Source organism: Egretta garzetta, unplaced genomic scaffold (genome assembly GCF_000687185.1).
Source record: "Egretta garzetta isolate BGI_Z169 unplaced genomic scaffold, ASM68718v1 scaffold255, whole genome shotgun sequence".
Taxonomy (NCBI): Eukaryota; Metazoa; Chordata; class Aves; order Pelecaniformes; family Ardeidae; genus Egretta; species Egretta garzetta.
In genome coordinates, this window is record NW_009259797.1 from 19,620 (window position 1) to 42,256 (window position 22,637).

The window sequence follows — 22,637 nt, forward strand, 5'->3', positions numbered from 1 at the left end:
CTGGAGGTATTTAAAAGAAGGATAGATGAGGTGCTTAGGGACATGGTTTAGTGGTGGGATGGCAGGGTTAGGTTAAAGGTTGGACTCGATGATCTCAAAGGTCTTTTCCAACCAAAGCGATTCTATGATTCTATGATACTGGTGGCCATGTCGGAGAAGCAGTATGAGAAAGCACACCACTTGACACAGCATATAAATTGTCAGCTTTCTCCCCAGTTTGGGACATGGAAGGGATATTCCATGGAACAAGGAGGTGCAGCAGCCTGGGATTGTCACGAGGACAAGTTAGTTGAGATATCTTCAACAAAGTCTGGCAATGTGGTAGCAGTGGTAAGCAGGGAAGCTACTTTATGGGCTATTTTCAGCTCATTTAATGGCAACCCTCTAAAAATAAATCACAAGTCACCCTTTGTTGTCAGCGGAGAGACACAGGCACCTCAGAAAGCACATCATGCAATCCATGGGTAAGACAACCCCGTGGAGGTACCTGTTTCTCTCCATTCAGTGTAAGAACAGTGCAGACAACTGTGAGTATATGCACAAAATTAGGCAAGAGTAATTCTACTTTGCACAAAATTGAGACATGTCAATGAGAATTTCTAGACCCTCAGTTCTGCCAGAGAGAAGAGCTAATCTGGTAGCTGGTTTAAATAAAAGCTCTATCTTTGCTGGACTAACTGAATGAACGTGTGTACTCCAACACCTCAGAGAGGAGCACTATCCCCATGACTTTTCCCTTTTAACCAGTGCTGATGGGAGAGAGGGAGGGATGGGAAGTATACGCAGATCTCAGTACATAGCTTTTTATGTAATAACTAAATGCCTAGAGTGATATAATTTTAATCACATGTACATGCCTTAGACTGAAGGCCTTCAATGATGAGTTGGAAAGGAACATTTAATTATTCTATGATGGAATGACTACGTCCGTGGACAAGGGGAGAGCTATGGATGTCATCTATCTGGACTTCTGTAAGGCTTTTGACATGGTCCCCCCCAGCATTCTTCTCTCTAAATCAGAGAGAGAGGGATTTGATGGGTGGACTGTTTGGTGGGTGAGGAACTGGTTGGATGGTTGCATCCAGAGTAGTGGTCAACAGCTCAATGTCCAGACAGAGATTGGTGATGAGTGGTGTCCTTCAGGGATCTGTACAGGGACCAGTGACCTTGCCCTGGATAGAGGTGTTGGCAAATGATGTTAACTCTAGTGAGAATGCAAACACAAACAGAGTGCCTGATTGGCAATGAGAAATTGAATATCAAATGGCACCTTATAATAAATAGCTGATGCTGCTGTTGCTCTGATTCAGTCATCACTTTCCCTAAAAGTCTTAATTAAAATAAGCAAGTTAAAAGTAAGACTGACAGGAGGGGTCAAAAGCAGGGGTGAGACCTGCAGAGGCTCACTAGCTTTAAATGAATGACACTAATGTGAAAAAACACAATGGAAATTGAAATCTTCAAGACCTTGTTTGCTTCTGTTTTCAGGAAAAGAATGAATTGCAACTAAAACCTTACACAGCATCAACGAAGTGAAGTTCAGAACAGAACCCAAACTAGGAAACAAGCAGGACCAGTGGTAATGAGACAGGTTAAACATACTAAATTAATCTGTAAAATTTGTTAGACAAATTAGCCTGTTAAAATCTGTTGTTTGCTGATTGTTGAAGCAATCCTAGAACCTTTACTGATTACCTTTGAGACCCTGTAGAGGACAGATGAGGACTGGAGAAAGGCAAGCATACTTCTTGTCTTTAAAAAATGAAACAAAAAAGAGGATCTGGGGAATAATGACCCAGTCAGCCTTATTTCAAATCCTGAAAGACTTCAATAGAAATGGTCAAATGACAAATTTGTAAATCTTTGAGGAGAGAAGGGAGATAAGAGAGAGCCACCAATGTTTTGTCAATAGCAACTTGTGTCAAACCAAGCTAATTGCCTTTCCTTCCTTGGCCTAGGCAATAAGAAGGAAGCCATTATTATTCGATATTTTAGCTTTAGAAAGGATTTTGTCACTCTCCTGTAGCAGAGGGCAATATGGCCTAGCTTATGTTATTATAGGGTGGATAGACAGCTGTTGGCGTTAAGAAGAGCCCAGCAACAAACTGAAATATTTTCATAATTTTAATCACCTTTTCCAATGGCTGAAGGAGATCATTTGAATTTGCAGGCAGCACTTGCCCAGGAATATCTGTGGGCAGTGTTGGGAACAGGGTTAGAATTCCCAGGTCTTTTCATTAGAAAAATGGTCTGAAATCAAAGTTACAAAATTAAATTTAAAAAGAGAATGTTGAGGGAAGTACCTGGACAAATAGGAAATAGAAAGAAAAGAATTGGGAAAGTAGTGAAGCCCTAAGCCAGAGCAGCGTGAGATGCCTTAATGTGAGTAGCAGACTGGGCAGTTTTGCAGAGAAGGCATGTGCTCTCCTTGGACACCATGCACATGGTCTGCAACTCAGCAGCGTTCGCTTTTTCTCATTCTTGTCTTCACCCTGGCTGGTCTGGCCTCAGACAGCGTGGTCTCATTTAACATCACGTTTTTAATGTACCGATGTGCATTTTTAGAAAGAAACATACACAGAACCAAAAGTCAGTAGGAAAATCGTACCAATAATGGCAGATGTGGAAAGCAGAAGTGAAGGCTGAGCAGTTTGCCCTGCTTATTCCTGACAAAACATGGCAACTGCCTACAGTTAAGTTTGTTCTAAGGAAGGCAGTGTTTGGTTGTTTACCCTGCCCACTGTGGGACAGAGCAAGAATTGGTTCTATTTGCAGTTGGAGAAGTTGAGGCGAGATATTAGGAAAAGATTTTTAACTGTAAGGGAACTGAAACATCAGCGCAAGTTATATGGGGAAATGTTGTCATCATTAAATTGGGAAAATTTAAAAACTTCAGTGAAAGATTTAAAAAGTGATTGGACAATTAAATGTCAGGGATCGCCTAAGTACACTTGGACTAGGATGCAGTGACTCACTTTTTACAAGGAGAAGAAAAGCCTGCAGCTGCAGGCTTGCCTGGAAGCTTATGAATCCCACTGGGAGGTAGCCCAGGATAGCCTGAGCCTTTTCAGGCACCAAAGAGGGCTAAAATCCACTTGTCCTATTTCCAGCAGCGCTCCTTGGTCGTACTTTTGAATTAAAGGTATTTTGCAATACTGCCGTGCTTCGTGCAGGATTCAAGGCTGTCAGCGTGAACTCAAAGCTTCTAAGGAGATGCACTGGTTACAATTTGACACAGATTTTTAAGATTGCATCCTTCAATTTAGGTGCCTACCTACATTTTACTATGCTTGAAGTGTCACAGTTTTGGGTCACAGACTGAGTTTTGCTATGCAAACACCCAGTGTCCAGAAACAACAGGATCCCAGTTAAAGCTTGGGCAGCGTTGTACAAATAAATGCATAGGCAGATGCTGGTCACCATGGAAGTGCTTTTTCTTGCTTCCCTCCCCTCTAATCACACTATTTCTTATACCTGTGGCAAACAGCTTGCTGTTCTGGTAGCTGTTGATTTGCAGGCTGTGTTCTGCCAGGGCTGAGCACTGTGGCCAAATGACAGTGGTTTAGGTGAAGCAGACTAGCAAGAGCAGCAAGCGCTCAGGGTCTGACCTCAGAGTGCTCTCACCCAGGTTGCACGGGGGCTCAAATGGGTAGCGAGGAGAAGTGTGTTGAAAATCAGGTGGGAGATTTATGAACAACCCTTCTTGCCAGCTTCCTGCCCTGTTTCTGGGCAGTTGCATGAAATGAAGGGCATTTTCCTGGAGGGTTTTGGATGAGGTTAGGTTGGCTTGGTTGGGTAGGTGTGCTTGGAGAATGCCCACAAGAAGAGGGTCCTCTGGGTAAGAGGGCTAAACAGCCTGCCTGGGCTTGGGTGGGAGTTTGAGCTTACACAAGCTGAGGGTTCTCAGTATTTATCTTGGGTTTTGCATGCCCGCACACTGAAAATGAGCTGAACGAGACTGTAGCCAGCAGCAGGGGAAGGCAGTTGCTGAGAGAGGGTTTTGCCAGATGCTCAGTGCTGGATTCAGACACTTGAGTGCTTTTCTATATCAGGCTTCAAGTATGTAAACGCACAGATTATAATAAAGCCCTTGATCCTCTTCAGCAATGACCTGAAAGAACTCTTGAGATATTGTTTTAACATTTTAGAAAATACTTGAGACCATATTTGGCAGGCATCCAGCTGCAGGAAATGTATGAGGTTCTCTGCTCTTATCACCTTAGTGCAAAGGCCACAGCCTGGGGCTATGGATTGTAGTGTACAGTGCAGCTCGCTGGTTAGAGAGGGCCGAGTGGGCACTGGGTGAGCTCCCATATCTTCATGGCAAAACACAGTGCATGCATTCACCCCAAAAGCAGTAGAGCTCTGCTGACTTGTTCGCGCACCGTTCTGAAATTAGCTTGGGTGTCTTCTACAGCACGTGGTGTGGAGAGCTCCCAAGAGTCCCCATGTCCAATTCCCCAGCTTTAATTAACTGGGAACAATCTTGTCCCGCATTCTGTACTGAGTACAGAAAGCCAGTAATTGTTTTTAACCCCACTGGAGATGAAACATTTTTACACAAGTCTTACGAAGTCTTGCAGCTGGTTTGCAAGCGTTAGATAAGAGGTAAGGAACAATTAGGACTCCAGATGGACTTTTATTAGTTGTGTTTAGGGCTGATATGCAAGATTCTGAAGACTGCAAAGCTATTTTTGAGGCTGGTTCTTCAGCTGAAATTCTGTTCCTTAAACAGGAGAGAGACTAAACAAGGTGGGTTTGATTTCTAAGAGCTTCGAGTGGCTGAGCTGAGCTGAGCTGCATTACAAAAATAATTGAGGGAAGTGTGAACATGAGCTAGGAAATAAAAGTTAAGTGATAGAAGTGATAAGGGATAATAATTTATTTTCCCTTAGGGGTGTGTAGTTTTCAGAAAGGTTTTATCTTTGCACAGGAAATGGTATGAATGTAAAGGATTTTCTGTTGTAAGTGTATGTGCTATTATATTGTTTAGAAATATAATGTATATTAACACATTTAATAGGTGTTTTGCAGAGCAAGAATAGATCTGTTTTTCTATTAATGCATGTTTCTATTCATAGTATAAGTTTAAGAAGTGTATTAAAAAGATGGAAGAGGAAAAGAAAATGTGATGACAATGAAGAGAGGACTCTGAAAAAGGCAGAAGGAAACACAGAGAAAGAGGATGAGTAGGCAAAGTGAAACGAGAGAAACAAAAGAAAATGGAAGGGTCAGGAAAAATGTAACATGTCAAAACCAGCAGTGAATCCGATACTATTATAAGATGTGCAATAAGGAAAGAATGTCTTCCAGCAAAAGGTTTTATGGCTTGGCTAAAGGACACTGTTTATTTCAAGTGTGAAGTACTGTGATGCAATGTCTATTTTCAGGATTGAAGTCTCCAAAACTGGTTAACCCTACTAGTACATATTGCTGACCCCCCATCCAGAGCCTGCTAAGTCAATGCAAAGACCAGGAGAGTGGAATTCATTTGACCAGGCAGGTACCCACATCTGGCTAGTACTATGAGACTGCCTCGATATGCCACAGGGAGAAATGGGCCCTACTGGAGCGATGCATAGAATCACAGAATCATAGAATCATAGAATGTTTTGGGTTGGAAGGAAGCCCTAGAGGTCATCTAGTCCAACCCCCCTGCAGTGAGCAGGGACACCGCTTACTAGATCAGGTTGCTCAGAGCCCCGTCCAACCTGGCCTTGAATGTTTCCAGGGATGGGGCCTCCACCACCTCTCTGGGCAACCTGTTCCAGTGTTTCACCACCCTCATTGTAAAGAATTTCTTCCTTAGATCCAGTCTAAACCTACCCTGCTTCAGTTTGAAACCATTACCCCTTGTCCTGTCACAGCTGTCCCTAATAAAAAGATTTTCCCCATCTTTCCTATAGGCCCCCTTTAAGTACTGAAAGGCCACGCTCAGGTCTCCCCACAGCCTTCTCTTCTCCAGGCTGAACAAGCCCAACTCTCTCATCCTGTCCTCATAAGAGAGGTGCTCCAGCCCTTGGATCATTTCTGTAGCCCTCCTCTGGACCTGCTCCAACAGTTCCATGTCCTTCTTGTGCTGAGGGCTCCAGAGCTGGATGTGTCTCGTACTAAAGCAGATGACTAAAACAGGCTTGAGGAATCATGATCTGAAAGGGTGTTTCTCTCCATAGATTGTAACTGAAACCTAACATATCTGGCTGGAAATCTGTATTTGGCCAAGATGAACTTCAGTGCCCTGACTTTGGCAGGCTCTGGCGTGTTTTTAAGGAAAAGCTGTGTGTGCCATTTTGTTAAAACACTGTTAGTCGCTGCTGCCTTCTGTGAGGACTAGTGTAAATGAGCCATTACTGAATATTTATTTGTTATCATTAAAGCATAATTAGACCTTTGGTGAGGCTGCATCTGTAAACAAATGATGAATGGCTTACATTCTTTATCTCCTTTTTACTTATATGCCCAAGGATGAGGACTGTAATCAATTTCTGTATTAGTTTTTTTTTTTAAATGGGAATACACTTGTTCACTCAAAATGACTTTTCCATTAAGTGCAGAGCTCGGTTTCACTGACTTTTCTTGAGCTCAGAGGACTACTGGCACTTCATAGGAGACTTTGGGGAACATTTAGTTGAGAAACAGTCCAATTTCTTTGGCAAATATTGAGGAAGGGAGAGTTTCTTTCTTCCTTTTCTGTAATCCTTTTATGAGATGAGGATTCTGTTCCCTGTTCTCTTCTGTAAATCTGGAGATAGATCTGCTGGAGGGAGATGAACCTCTGACGGCAGCAGGTTGGAAAGCTCCTTGGTCACTTCCAAAGTATGTCCAGAAAGTCTCTGTCAAATCTTGTTGGGTGGGCGATGTATTTTGTGTCTGAAGTTGCATTTCTAATTTATTGCCTGACTTCAAATACAGGAACTAGGCAGGTAGCAGAAACTGTTGAAGATATAAATGAAGAGTATTTGGGTAAGGAGAACTGTGCTGTTATAAAGTAAGTGGTATTTTCAGCCCCTCTTCTGCAGCTCGTGAGTATGCTAACAGGCGGCTGACTGCTGTCAAAGTGGCAGCAGTGAGGGACCAGCAGCGATTAGAGTTTTAGGAACGGGGGCAATTAACAAACATTTTTGAATCATCTTCTCATGCAATCAATAGTGTTAATGGTCATTGATTTTCCTATAGCCAGCAGAAGGCGTGTTGCTGCTATTTGCAGTTATCTAACGATTTAAAAAGTGGCAGAAACCAGAGTCATCCCCCAGTAGTCATTGTTAACTTCTACAGGGGTTGATGAATCCTGGTCGTTCTGAGAGCCAGGCTGTGCCCAAGGACTAATGGGAAGCATTAGTTTTGCCTGGATAAAGGCAAGACTCAGAGCAAACCCAGCCTATAAAACCCTAAAATGAGAGTATCTTAGCCCATGCCCTACTACAATTTCTCCCTACCCTGGTAGAAAAGTAGGTTTGCAAACTGCCCTCCAAGGTACCACTACCTAAGTTGATGACTTCTCTTGGATGTATGTTATTAAAGAGCTTAGACTATTAAAGAGTACATGCACTAGGTTCCCAGCACAGAGGTTAAATGGATCCTTAATTCTTGTGGGTATAACACTGTGAACATCCTTAGTGTGGCTCTAGTAAAGAGAGGAAGACGAAGAGACATAAGAGCTGCATTTCAAATAGTTGTGGGTCTGAAGGAAAGTGACTCCTACTTCGTGGTATCTTAAGTCTGGTGTGGTACTTCTGAAGTGCTTCTTGCATCTGAAGAGTCTGTCTTTTTTTGCAGGCTTCCTCTATGACCTTGAGCGTCTTGTCCAAACCAGATCGGCAGAGACTGATCTGGGGTGCTCCCACACCACTGAGCATCTCTCTTCCTGGGATGAATTCACAGAGCTAAGGGAGGTGCAATGCAGAGCAGAAAAATGTGCTTGAAATCCCTCTTACACCCCAAGTATTAGGTTTCTTGAATGTATCACTGTTTCTCAGGTAGGCTCAGTGTATCCTGTAATGTCTCTGGGTCTAGGAAACTATCATCCTTTTAAATATAGATAATACACCATTTCCTTCCTTTCAGGAAAGTAAGGGCAGTATTTGTACCAACAACTTTTTATGTAATAACTTAGTGAGTAAAACACCCAGACACAAGGGATTTTTACTTAGTAACACCCAGTCCCGGCAAAAGCCCATTTTATAAGGAATAAACTAGTCCCTGGAGAGAGAAAGAAAGAAAAAGAAAAAGTAATAAAAATCACTTTGGCTTACTTCTAGTATATGAGCCAAATTACTTTTTTTTTTATTAGTCTGCCCAATTTCCTCATCAGAGTTTCACAGATTTTTAGGCAGCATTAGTTTTGTCCCAGATCTTATCTCACATTTATTTGCAAATATCACATTAATTCATTAAGGGAATAATTTCATTTTGTGCTCACATGGTGAAAAAAAAATAATTTACAGAATTGTAATTTCCTCTGCAGCCTTTCATAATGAGAAATACTTCAGGAATAAGCAGTTTTAAAGTGCATAAACTGTCTCTCCCTCTAGCGAAAACTCTGCAATCACTGAGGGAAGCACCCTTCTCTTCTGCGCTGTTAATGAACAGGCAGCAGTGTGAGATGCCCCAGCCACCCAGTGTAGAGGGCATCGATTCATGCCAAATATTCTGGCACTCCTTTATACCCACTGGGAGAGGAGCAGCCTCCAGAAACAGTTGCTGTCTCCTTTCCTGAAGCTTTGAGTTTTTCCAAATCTGCTGTCTCACATTAGATGAAGTCCCCTCTTCACCAGGAGGAACTCCTCCTGGAGGAGATGGCATTGCAGTCTGTGAGCCAGATGCTGGGGTTAGTTCCAAACTTTATTTCCCCTGCAGGTGGTACGTGAGGATGGGAAACCATTTGCTGGAGAGATCCTTCTGTTGGAGGAGAACAAGAATGATCGGGCCATATGCACTCTGCAACAGGGAGGTGGTACTCCTGCTTTGTTATTAGGTTGTCCTACTTTATGCTGCTTTGTAAGGGGATAAGGGAAGGAGGATATAAGGAAGAAATTCTTTACAATGGGGGTGGTGAAACACTGGAAAGGGTTGCCCAGAGAGGTGGTGGAGGCCCCATCCCTGGAAACATTCAAGGCCAGGTTGGACGGGGCTCTGAGCAACCTGATCTAGTAAGCGGTGTCCCTGCTCACTGCAGGGGGATTGGACTAGATGACCTCTAGGGCTTCCTTCCAACCCAAAACATTCTATGATTCTATGATTAACTTAAAGCAAATTATCACAGAATATTTTTTTTGCTCATTTCAGCTAGTGACGATCAATCATCCCCTGAAAAAAGATGTCAAAAAAAGCTTCCAAAATCCTTCCTACCCTTCCACAAAGAGCTCTGACTTAGAGCCATGGTGGCAATATTTGTGACTATGGATTTTTTTAATGTGAGGTAGGTTACAAGAATCTGGTTTTTTTTGACTAAAACCATGTGCTGGACCCTTTCTCTTATTATCAGTCTTCCTGAGCTACCAAGAACTCATTGCATTAAGTTTTCAGACCTTCTTTCAGCTCTTTCAGTTTTGCAGTCCAGTGGAATAGGTTGTCTCACTGTTATAAATGATATTGCACTGCACTCCAACTTGCAATCGGGAGTGAAATTTGCATCCCTCCAAGCAGTGTTCAGTTGCCAGCCTCTTATCTCCTTTCTCTGGCCCACTTAATTTAGAGGCAATCAATTTAATCCTTGAATAGTTTGCACAGATGATTACATCCTTCCAGCTCCTGTACATCTTTTTTCTGAAAGTTTCTCTTTTGGTGATGCATGCTGTGTGTCAGCCCACGTTGCACATCCAGGGGTACCATTCTTCCACAGAGTCCATGACAGCATCTCAGACAGCAAATAGAGGTTGTCTTCATTCACGCAGGCTTAAGATGGGGTTAAATTCAACCTCTCCCACAGGACTGACACAGGACTTGTAGAAAACCAAAGCAACGGGGTTTATTTTGCTTAAATAATTTTGTTTACAGAATGGCTTTTAACACCTCTAGCTACCTATTTGTGGGCTGAATCATTGGGGAGAGAGGAGAAAAAGAGCTAAAATAGTTTTTTCCCTGAGTCATTTTAAAAACTGTGAGGCATTTTGTCAAGGAAAGTTAGTGAGTTTCTGCACTCTGCAAGAGTGCTTTTGAAGGTACGAGCCTGCTGTCAGTAGTTAAATGAATAGTGGTCTCAAGCTGAATCTCTGAAAAGGAGTTTTAAAGAAGGAATTGGTCCAGAGCCAGAAACAGAGCAGAAAAAAGGAAGAGCCACAGAGCAAAAAGGCAGCAGGAGGCTCAGTAGTGGGTAGTTTTGTGGGTAGCATTAAAAATGGTGACATTTATACTGTGGTAGCATTTAAAGGCTGTAGTCAAAGGAAAGGCCCTTTTAGACAGGCCCTGTGCATACGTGAACAGCTAAGTGGCTGACAAGTGCTGAGAGGTTGATAGAAGAAAGCAAAGTGGTACATGGGGAGTAGGAGGGATGATTACGATTAGCTGAACTATCTGGTCATAATCCATTCAGCCCTGAGCCTCCCGTGATTGTTAGGGAGGTGTAAAATGTTGAACAAAATAGCAGCACTCCCAAAGGAGTGCCAGTATTTTAGTAGCTGGTTGGGCACTTGAAGGGTTACTGCAACCTGTGTCCTGTGCTTGGATCCCATCCTCTGAAATCCTGTCCGTTCATAGAGTCACATAAATTGGAAGGGACCTTCAGATGTTGTGTCATCCTCAAAGCAGGGATAGTCTTCAGGCAGGTTACCTTGCAAGGTTGCCAAGGTCAAAGCCTCCACAGCCTGTATGGGCCTCTGTTCCAATCCTCATGGGATTTTTTTTCCCCTGGAATTCCTCATGCTCCAACTTGTTTGCCTTTTGTTTTACCACTATGCACTTCCTAAAAAGTCTGGATCTGTCTTCTCTCTATCTTCTGTTAGGCAGTTAAGGCAACAGGATCCTCACCCCGTGGTTAGTTTTCTCTTTTTAAGAACGAATAAGCCCAGTTCTCAGTGTCTTCTTGGATGCCATGTGCTCCAGTCCCCTAACCATTACGCTGGTCTCAGTTGGACACAGCCCAGTATGTTGAAGTCTTTTTAGCATAAAGGAGCCAAAAATGGGAAGGTGCTCCAGATCTAGTGTAACAAGTACTGTTCAGCCTCAGGATGGTGGATCCACCCATAAGGATGCTAATGAGGTACTGGACCATACTTTACAAAACAGACTAAAGAGCATAAAAATAGTTTAACAGAGGATTGTAAGGACACCCATTGATAAAGGAAATGCAGGGGCAGCTGATACAAACAGGACTGGAGCCAGACTGTGATCCCAGTAGGGGAAAGGGAGTGAGATCTCATATAGGACATGAACCCAGATGCCTACCAGTATTTATGAATTGGAAGTCAAGGTAGTTGCACCCTTAGCAGCTAACTGCTACAGGCACAACATTAATAATCCATAACTATGGCTATTTGAAAATCTGAGTACCTCTGGTCTGCTCTTGCTACCTATAGATTCATCAGATTTTGTCTTCTGTAATGATGTTCCTAATTTTAAGAATTTCTTTTGTCATACTCTTTGTTAGAAGTTACCAAATCTGAGTGATCACTCCCTGGGGAAGCTGGTTCAGGAGGTCCATTTGCTTTGATTAGGTTATCAGGGTTGCTCCATTCCTTTGTGTTTACAGTAGCTGTTTTTTAATCACACAGCTGGACACTATCTTTTTTCCTTGTCATTGTTCTAACAGATCTACTTGTCAAAAATAATTTGCAAACCTTGCTTCTTGGAGATGAACCCCTAATAAGATTTTCCCCTATGGGAATGAAAAAAGGGTAATTTTTTTTCTAAAGCTTCAGGAGAAAATTTAGCAACAGACAGAAAGCCATTTAAACAAATGGAAAAATCTTTACTTCCACAGACCTTCTCATCGGAGTTACAGCACTGGGTAAATGCTTAAAGCCAGTGACGTACTCTTCCTGCCATTATTTCTTACTTTCACTCATTGTTCAGACTCCTACGTGTTAAGAGGTAGAACTGTTACTGAAAACAAGTATTTAATCATTTCAGCCTCATTTATTAGACAGGAGTGTTCATACTTTTCCCAGAATATTCAACATTGAAACCAGAGGAAACTTTTCCTTTTCTTGAAGTCCCAACTTTTCAACTAGATTTCCCCTAAAAGCTTTCTCTCTCTTTGGCCTGAATTCACTGTACTTGTTTTCATTGTGGTTTTTTTTTTCTTCTTCTTCCTTCTTTTCTATTTCTATAGTATTTTTCTTTTTTTCCTACTGTGGTGGGTTGACCCTGGCTGGATGTCAGTTTTTTTTTTTTTTGTTCTTCTTTCTTCTTTTCTATTTCTATAGTATTTTTCTTTTTCTCCTACTGTGGTGGGTTGACCCTGGCTGGATGTCAGGTGCCCACCAAAGCCACTCTATCACTCCCCTCCTCAGCTGGACAGGGGAGAGAAAATATAACAAAAGGCTCGTGGGTCGAGATAAGGACAGGGAGAGATCACTCAGCAATTACTGTCACAGGCAAAACAGACTCAACTCAGGGAAATTCATTTAATTTACTGCCAGTTACAACAGAGTAGGATAACGAGAAAGAAGAATAAATCTTAAAACACCTTACCTCCACCCCTTCCTTCTTCCTGGGCTCAACTTCACTCCCAATTTCTCTCCCTCCTCCCCTTGAGCAGCTCAGGGGAGGAATGGGGATTGGGGTCAGTTCATCCCACACTGTCTCTGCCGCTCCTTCCTCCTCAGGGCAGGACTCCTCACACTCCTCCCCTGCTCCAGCCTGGGGTCCCTCCCACAGCAGAGTCCTCCACCAACCGCTCCATCCTGGGTCCTTCCCATGGGCTGCCGTTCTTCACCAACTGCTCCAGCGTGGGTCCATCCCTCCCATGGGGTGCAGTCCCTCAGGAGCAGACGGCTCCAGCGCGGGCTTTCCACAGGGTCACAGGCTCCTTTGGGCACATCCCCCTGCTCCTGTGTGGGGTCATCCCTGGGCTGCAGGTGGGGATCTGCTCCACCATGGACCTTCCTGGTCTGCAAGGGCACATCCTGCCCCACCATGGTCATTGCACTGTCTGTGCTTTCAATCTTGCCTGCTCTTTTTGTTGCACATCATAGTTGGCGGCCTTTTGGTATTAGTTCATAGGTTCATTGGAGGGGCTGGGGAGTGCTTCACAGGCAGGTGTACACAGGGACTCAGAAGGCAGACGTGCTGTGGATCCCCCTTGCTTAAGGAGCCCTTTGAAGGCTGCCAGTGATGGTAAGGTAGGATAGCTTTGGTGATCCTATCCTCCACATCCCTCTGTGCTGTGGGGACAAACATTGTCCCTGACTGAACAAGGCTTACAGGCAGAATATCAGGGGAGGCATGCCTGCAAATAGACATGAGAGGCTCAGAAGAATAACATAGTCTGCATAGCTAGTGTGCTGAGAAAAGGCAGGAAAAACCAGCTTCCTGATAATTTTTAATACATCTTTTTCTGGTGTGGAGAATATTCTTATTGCTCAATGCTTCCACTCAAATTTAGACTTCAGTGTTGTACCATATCCTTAGCTTAAAAAACCCCCAATGTGTTCCATACCCTTCCATCCTAAGTTAAGAGTTGTGCAAGCCCCAAAGAAACCTCTCTGTATCTTTGGACTCCAGCCCCTTTTTTTATTCTCCCTCAAATTACCATTGCTATCAAAATTAATTTTTATTTCATCTAGAGGCTTCAGACAAACCTGAAGAGTGATTCTCACATGATGTCAATTGGTGTGATTTAGTGCAGTCAGTGTACTAATTTAAACTCACTTTCCCTAAAATTTTAGCTTCCGTTGTGCAGAATTTTCTCCCTGGTAAAGGCATTTTGTGATCGGGCACAGCCTTTGTTGTCATTCTAGTCAGTGATAAGAAAAGTTTGAACATCATTATTTCATTAGCCTCTGGTATCCTACATTTTATTTCTGAAGGTTTATTGATGTCTTCAAGTTGCAGTCATGCCTCTTAGACAATTCTCACTTTCCTATCAAATGGCACTTTACTCATGGCAAAGTGATTATCATAATTTTTTTAACTGATTTTTGGATATGAAATTTTGCTGCTATGATGATATTATGTTAAAGCCTAATAAATCTCCTTCTGATAAATTATTCTTATTTTTCAAATAAATTAATCCACAATGAAAATTAATTTAGCTGTGCCTAAAATTGGAAGCAAGTAAACATTAAAGAGGGAATTGGAAAAAAAAAGCAATTATCTGTTTAACTGTGCTGGTTTTATAGTTCATCAGTCATGATATGTGCTGCACTCTCTTGAAACTTCTCAGGTCTGACTTGTGCATTATCAGAGACTTTTCCGTTTTGAGATAAATATCTGGAGCAAACAGGAGAGACAGCTCGCTTTATGGAAGTTAGCACAAATGAGCTGCACCTATATCCTTCCACCATGATTAGCTGAAATGGTGTCCCATAGATTCCGCACCACCCTTGGCATCCTCAGGATGTCCTTGTATCAGGGCCCGAGCTCACCTGTAGAGGACAAACACAAGTGCAAATAAGACGTCATTGTGTGCTGTGAATTAGGGCTTGCAAGAAGTGGTTGGGTGCATTCTTACTCACTCTGAGCCCCCAAGACCTCTTTTTTGTAGGACATCCAACATAGTAGGTTTTGCCCATGTAGGAACCAAGGCTGTAGCTGCCAATCCAGCTTGCTCTGGCATCCCAAGCTGCTGAAACCTGCTGGTTTCAGCGAGGCGAGAAACTCCGCTGAGCAGTGCGGTGCCAGTGCACACAACGCTGATTACTGCACTCCTCCCTCAGCAGTCTGCTTTTGCTGTGTATTTTCTCCTCTTTGCTGCTTCCTCTTTGCTCTGTCTCCTTTTTTCCCAGGAGCGCTCGTATCAGCTGCCCCTGCAGAAGCACCAAGAGACACTCAAGTACAAGAAACCTCAAGAGTCTGTAGTAATTTTTTATTATCTAACATAATATACACATAATTATACACGATGATATAGATAAGAATTTAATTATACCTTGTTAAATTGATTTGCTGTGTAAACCTGAACTATAGTATAATGCCAGTTAGATAGAAAAATATTTGCTTTCCAATATTTTAAAGGGGATTTCAAGGCAAACAGAAAGAAACTCAAGCCCACAGAAGGGTGCAATGCATCTCACTTAGTTTCTTTTAAGGGCAGTGCAGGTGTCGATGTTTAAGCTGGTCACCTTGGGCCCTCTTTTTAACTGTGATGAGTAAAGTATTTTTTTTTAATCAGGATTCCTCTTTTCCATTTTAGAAGTTTCTTTATCAGCTATAAAGGGATCCCAAGGTGATCTGCTTAAATACAGGCACCTGCAGTTTCAGGTGACCCTCCGCTCTAAACTTCTGAAGCCAGATGTAAGCATTACTGACAAAAAAACTGGCTGGAAAGATGGGGCTGGCATTTGATTCTGTTGCCTAGCCCAATTTCTTATTACAAGACAATGCCTTTATTTAAGACTTTTTTTCAGTCACAAACACAAAGTTTTGAGGCTGTTCCCATTCTCCCTCTCCCTGTCAGAGGACTCCTGTAATCTGTGTCTCATGAATGGGAGATGTGAACTGCTGCTGCTGGCTTAGCCCATGGGCAGAGGCGTGGACAAAGATCACAGGAATGGCTTTCTACTGGAATATATGAGTGCCTGACCCAAAGACAAGTGACAAATGAATGGTAAAGTTCCCAATATCACCACTGATTTAAACTAGGCTCATTGTCTTGCTGACCTGCAGGAGACTAGAAGTGATGATTATTTATAAATATTGTCTTTAGCCATGCTGAGTATATGTATGACTGCCCATAATACAAACACAAAATGTATGGATCATTAGAGAAAAGGCAATATGAATGCCTAATTAAAGATGCCCATAATACAAACACAATCATTAGAGAAAAGGCAATATGAATGCCTAATTTGCTGACCATTTCTTTCTAGAAATCTGGTTTCACGTACCACCTCTCTGCAGATGTGGCAAAGGACGTATGTTACAAAGCAGTCCTGTCAGCCTAGCGTGGTGACAAATGCAATACATCTCGTATATATTTAAAGATGAGATGGGGAAGATGATTCAGTGATTAGAAAAATTAATTGTAATGAGATTTAATAGTTCTGTACTGAGGATCCCCAGGCATGTTCTAGCAAGAGCTTAGTGTCAATTCTATACCTGCAGCGAACAGGACATTTTTGAAAACTGGGCGTTAATCCCCTCATTCCATTACAGTTACTGGGCAACTGCAAGTGTTGTGATAAAGGTGAAAAATGGGTAAGCAAATACACTTCATTTTTAATTGCATTCTCTCTAGACAGATACTTAAATTTATTTTGCTTTTATTTATAGCATTGCTAAAAATGTATGTCCTGCAATGTCTTGTCACATGAGGATGATGAACGTAATCTGTCCTTTTCCTCTCTAAATGCTCTTCTGCACTGGAATCAGCATCAGGGTTTTTACTAACATTTCTGTGGCTTTTTAATTTTAAAATCTTGCTCACTAACTTAGCCAACTAGTGAATGTCATTGTACATCAAGGCCAAGGAGATGTTTTTTTAAAATGCAACTTACAAAATCATTAACCCTCCTGCCTTCTTCTTGCAGCTTAAATATTCACATATCTTCATTGCACATTCAGTTAGACAACAATAAGTTTCCCAAAGAAAAGCTTAATAATCGCATGTTGCCAAACTAACTGTTTGGCCAAGTACAGGAACAAGACGGACAAGCCAAGTAATCATCCTAGAACACACTGGTCCCAAAGAGGGCTCTGTGTTTACAGGGACCTGCATCTTCCAAAGGTAATTTGGAAATGTTTCCTATTGTGTATTTCAATAGAAAATAAAATGTAATTTCTAATTTACTTTCCACAAATAAGAGTCTTAAAGTGTTGACAAATGCTGTAAATGCCATCTGCTTGGGGTGTGCTCTGTATATAGCGATAATACAGGAAACTTCTCGCAGAAAGTTCTAAAGTCTTAAACATTAATCCAAAATTAATGGAACTCCCTTTGCAGAACTGCTGTGTTTTGTTGTGTGGGTTTTTTTTGTCTCCTCAAAATGTGTAGTTGTGTAAAAACTTTTTTCTAATTAAATAATACTGGAGGCAACACAGAAGTAACAAGAAAAATGGCACATACCCCAGGGTGAGTGGGAGAATAGGAATTCAGTTTATTAACTGGCCCATCACGGTGTTCTGAGAGGGCATAGGAAGTAACTCATTGTTTCCAAAGTAGTTTGGATTTTTTTGCTGCAAATCTCAGCTGTGTAAAATCTGCACGGAAGATCCACAGCATTATATTGCTATGCACCTGGAATCCAGATAACTCTTCTACACTAATTTATCTTGATCTACAAGGCTAGGTTTGTAGCTTGGTACACAGGGTGATGGGCCAAACTTTGTCTCTGTAACCTTCTTAAGCATTCCTGACTCTCCCCCTTCTTACAAAACTACATAATTGATAAAGCAAAAGAAATGACATTCACCTTCCCTCCCTTCCAAGCACTGCAAAGCCCTGATGCACTCACATCTCTTTCCTGTGGTGGTTTTGCTGTGTTTCTTTTGGCATTCTGTGCATATTCCACATATCTGTGGTGTTCTGATTCTAGGTAGCTTTCACTCTGCCGAATACAGATTTTATATGTACAACGTAAACATACCCCTTGCTTTCTTCCCATGCTCATTACTTATTTGTAGTGAGCTGTAGGATAACCCTAAACATTTCCAAGCACGCTTAGGTGCAACTGCACAAAATATTGTACCCACAGCTCAGCCCGGGGCCCTCAGGTTGTGCTAGAGCTGCAGTGTAGGTGTGCTGGTCTGCTGCTCTTCTGCATGGACCTCTCTGAGTCATGTTGCAGACTTGTCTCCAGCCACACCTGGATGGGCACCTTGGACCCACATTGTTGCCCTGTCTCCAGCCCTGCCTCTGATCCTGCGCCCTAGATGGACCTCTCTGCCCCACTTTGTAGCCTTGTTTCCAACCCTGACTTTGGCCCCCATCTCATTTTGCTCCTGACTCAGCTCCCTGGATGGACTCCAGCCCTGGTTTATTGTTTGCCATGTTTGGGGCTGTCAAACCAGCCCCCAACTCTCTGCCATGTTCAGGTCCCTCAGGACTGCCCCCAGTCAGTGAGGGCACGGCCTGCGCTATGGTCACCCTCAGCTTGTGGCTTCCCTGCCCTTCAGCAGCAGCTGGCCCTCCCGGCACCCTGATGCCTAAATCTCTTTTTTTCTCATCTCTTTCCATTGTACCATGCTGTTAGAATAAAACATTTTTAAAAAAAAATTGCATGTGGAGAGTGAAATTATTAAAATATATGAGAAAATAATGGATTTGCTAAAGCAGTGCAGGCTTGCATTATATTACTCTTGATTTAAAAAAAAAAAAAACCTTCAAATTTCTTCTGTGGTAGAAAACTTTAAATTTTATTTAAGACATGTATTGTTTGTTTTTAAGATTCTTGAAGCCAGATAGCCTATAGTGTAACCAAGGAAGACAGTATCAGCCCAGTGAGGAAGACCAATCATCCACAGCAAGGACACTTCAGTCCTAGGCATGTTCTATTGCAGTGTCCTGGCACAGATGGTTCAGTTGGTGGCGGAAGATAGAGAGTTGTATGTGGACGTGAAAAGCCCATGCATGACACACATGGAACAACTTTTGCCTGAGAGAGATTTAACACAGGCTCTAAATAGGCAGGGGAAAAGGGCTCCATAGCTGGTTTTAAGGAGAAATAGCGTCTAAGTGTGAAAATTCAGCACTGAGCAGGCACAGCAATGCTTTGTGTGTTGCAAAGTCATCGCCCTAGTGCTGTGAATGTTTATTTTGGTATGAAAAGGGAGAAATTTCTATGATATTTGAGAAAACAACTCAAACCATGGGCAAAAAGAGGTCACTGCTTATTCTACGGAAAGGGAAAGGGAGTTGGAAGTTGGACGATGAATGGATTTGGGAAATGTTTCATTTTTTCCAGGAAAGCTTTAGCTTCAAACACATCAGAAGGCTAATCTTTTTTGTCAGTTTTCTTTGAAATGTTTTAGCTTTTCATTAAAGAGAAGAAATATTTTGTCAGAATAGCAATTCTTTTTCTGAAGGCATTTTCTGTTGGGAGGACTAAAAGGAAGTTTTTGATGGGCTTCATAAGGGCTACTGTGTTCTTTCATGAAATAAAGCCCTGGTGAACACAAAGGAAATGTTTTCTGCAAAAAAAAAATCAGTTGTAAATAAAAAAAGAAAGTTCAGTTCAAGGCATTTTTGTGAATCTGTCCTATTTTCACAGATGTGGAGGAATAGCTGTGAGAAGCAAAAAATTGCTTGCCACACAAACAGGATGCGAGCATTTATGTTTACGGGTGAATTACGTGAATCCTCTCAGTCAGCAAACACACACCTTGCCCATTGCAGGAGGGAAAAACTGAGATTTGGAGTGAGTTAGAGCATGACAGTGACAGCCTAATGTGTTCCAAGAATCCTGTGGAAAATAAAGGAAATGCCAAGAATGGGACCTTTTAAAGGTGTCTTGCCTAAAGTAGCAAGGAACAAACCTAATGACTTCTGATTTTTCTGCCTTGAGTTCCCATGTTCTGCTTCCTGTGAAGCCTGAGCAAGATTTTTAGAAAAACAATTCCGTGCAGAACAGCACTGTATTATTTATTAATGTACACACCATATAAAAGCCAAAGTAGTAAGATTATTCTCTAGCTTTGGCCTTCAAAATCCCTTTTCAAAAAAAAAAAAAACCAAACCAAAAAAACCCACCCAAATAAATTAAAAGAACATAAAGCAAGAGCAATAAGGCACTCTAAGGACATTTTTATAGGTCCATACACTCTTCAAGGCCTTAAAGGGAACAAGACCTTGTTGATGTGCATAGAATAGCTATAGAAAATATGCCCACTTGTGCCTTATTGCATAATTAAATGCTATATAAATTATTGATGTACCACGATGGCACGCAAGAGACTATAAAAGAGTATTATAGGAAACCATCAGTTCAAACCAGCTGTTTCCTTCTACAGATTAGCTGATGTTTTCACCACCTAAAAGGAATCTAAATGATATATGAATGAGAGAAGAAGCAGACAGCCAAAAGCAATACAATTAGTGTTTTGTTGCTGTGTTTTCTAAAGCATAAAATTGCCATGGATAGTGCTCCTTGGGGCAAAAAATTTATTTTCAAAACTCAGTCTCAGTGAGAGGATATTTTGCAGTTGAAGATGGTATTTTTTAGCTGAGGTTCTACAAACAATAATAAAGGTCAATAGGATCCACCTATTTATGCCTTTAATGAGTCTCATCAACTCAGTTTAAATGAGTGTAAAAGCATTATGTTAATTTAGGATTTGGAAGAGATGGGTCTGTTTATAGTGGATTAAGAAGCATGGAGTGGTTACAATGACTGGTTCAAGATGACTCAGAGAGTCAGAACTGATCTGCCCAAGAAAAATAGAGACACTCCCTTTAAGTCATTAAAACAAACAAACAAAATCCTGCTGGTGTATAGATCTATGACTGCCTTATCCACAGACACTGAAAACTGTGGTAGAAAAACCATCGGTTTCTAGTACTCCATTCTTATAATCGAAGGGATCTTGATTTATTATGCCTATGTTACATTCAAATTCTGGGCTTTCCAGCAATGGGACCTACACCCACTTGGAGTTCTTATTGGCAAGTCAAGTCTGAAACAAATGTTTTACCAAAGAGAGAACATGGAGCAGGAGTTTCAGCTGTGGGTCAGGTTAGAGCAGAGTGAAGATTCAGTGCACACTACCTTAAGACAGGACATTGACTCTTTTTTCTTACATTGCATTTTTTGTTGTCTCTCTTGCCTATGTGTCAAAGGTTTCTTAGTGGTGGGCTCCAGACAAGCAGTAGAAATGGGACTGGAAATAAAGCTCACACTCATCAAGGACACATTAGATGAGCAGAGTCCACAAAATTGCATGCCAAGAGGGAACTCGGCATCAGCTCAGATACTTGACTTCAAGTTGCATGTTAGACATTCCTGGATCCAAAACCTGGAGTCTTCTTCCTTGGTAAACTTCAACCTAAGAAATGTCTCATGGATCACAGTCTTCACCTGAATTTGGGGTTTTCTATCCTTCTGCTGGAAATTATTTGACTTCTGAGAACTACAGGGATGGGCAAGGAGGAATAATTAGTTATGGTCGTTTGCACTCAGATAACTCATCATAAAGGATGTGCTACCACATATCTTGCTGCCCTCCACAGCATCAGAATTGCCCATATTTGTCCATGGACTCTGACATTAATAGTCAAGAGATTCAGATCAAATGATGATATTTTTTGCCTTAAGTTCGCTATAAGAAAACTTGAATTTTGATGTATTTTTTCATAAGGAAATAAAAATGAAACATTTCTTTTCATATTGCTTTTAGCAAAAATGTCCTTCTAATGGCTAAATACACCAATAAAGTCAATGTTTCTGAAGCACTGACTTCTGAATCAGAGCAATGGAGTGCATTTCTCTGTACCACATTTCCTTTTAGGATCCCTGTTCCCAGGGATCTCTTTTGTTTACTTCCGGGTATAGATCTCTGGAGACTCATAGAAAATGCATTGATTTTTGTCTGATGCTATGAGATTTATCAAGGGCACTGGGGATATTTTGAAAGTAGCCCAGGGAATATGGTCAGGGGAGGCAATGAAGACAGATAACAGCTTATACAAGGCAATAGGTGAAACAAAAATGTTATCAAAATTGAAAAGATTTCTAACAATGATTTACGTGTGTTCTATGAAACAAAGAGTATATGTCAATATTGTGAATTTCCAAATGTGTTATTTTGATGATGCACATCAAAATAAACATCAACATTTCCAAATTCATTAAGTGAAAAAAAAAATGAAGATAGGATAGCTTTGTCTTGTTTTTTATAAAGCCAAATGTGGAAATGACAGAATTTCCCTGAACTGTTCAGATTTTTCTTTGCTTTACTCATCTGTGTAACAGATGCTGACCATACTCATTGCAGGGGACGGGTACTTGGCTTTCAGCACCAAAAGCACGGGGATCTACCCCTGGACTAAAAACCACCTTTGAATACTTACTGTGCTTGCTGTGGCCATCTGCCAGTAATACCCAAAATATTCTTTCTGTTCAGCTATTTTTTTAAAATCCCATCCTTTTCTGAAAAGAAAGACCCATCTTCTGCCTTTGTTCTCTCACGGTATTTCAAAATGGACAATGTATATGATATAATAAAAACCAGAGTGTCCTTCTAGATGACAGATACTGTATGACTACACATGTTTAGACAAGTATATCAGCAGTAAACGTAAGACTAGGGGTAATGTGGGACCGCTGCTGAATGAAATGGGTGCCCTGGTGACAGAAGATACAGCGAAGGCGGAGCTACTGAATGCCTTCTTTTCTCCAGCCTTCACTGCTAAGGCTGGCCCTCAGGCTCCCCAGTCCTTTCAGGTAAGCAAGCAAGCTTGGAGAAAGGACAACCTTCCCTCGGTCGAGGTGGATCAGGTTAGGGATCTTTTAAGGAAGCTGGACACCCACAAATCCATGGGTCCTGATGGAATGCACCCGCGAGTGCTGAAAGAACTGGCAGACGACATTGCTGAGCCACTCTCC

The 22,637-nt window shown here is 41.8% G+C and overlaps 1 long non-coding RNA gene across 1 annotated transcript; it reads right to left on the reverse strand.

Moving 5' to 3' along the window:
* Window positions 1–5,036: 5,036 nt before the first annotated feature.
* LOC118452376 lies at window positions 5,037–22,412 on the reverse strand. The gene is made up of 3 exons (XR_004842150.1): window positions 22,311–22,412; window positions 11,971–11,975; window positions 5,037–5,047 (listed from the first exon to the last, which is right to left on the reverse strand). It is a non-coding gene; the product is annotated as an uncharacterized LOC118452376 (long non-coding RNA).
* Window positions 22,413–22,637: the final 225 nt, after the last annotated feature.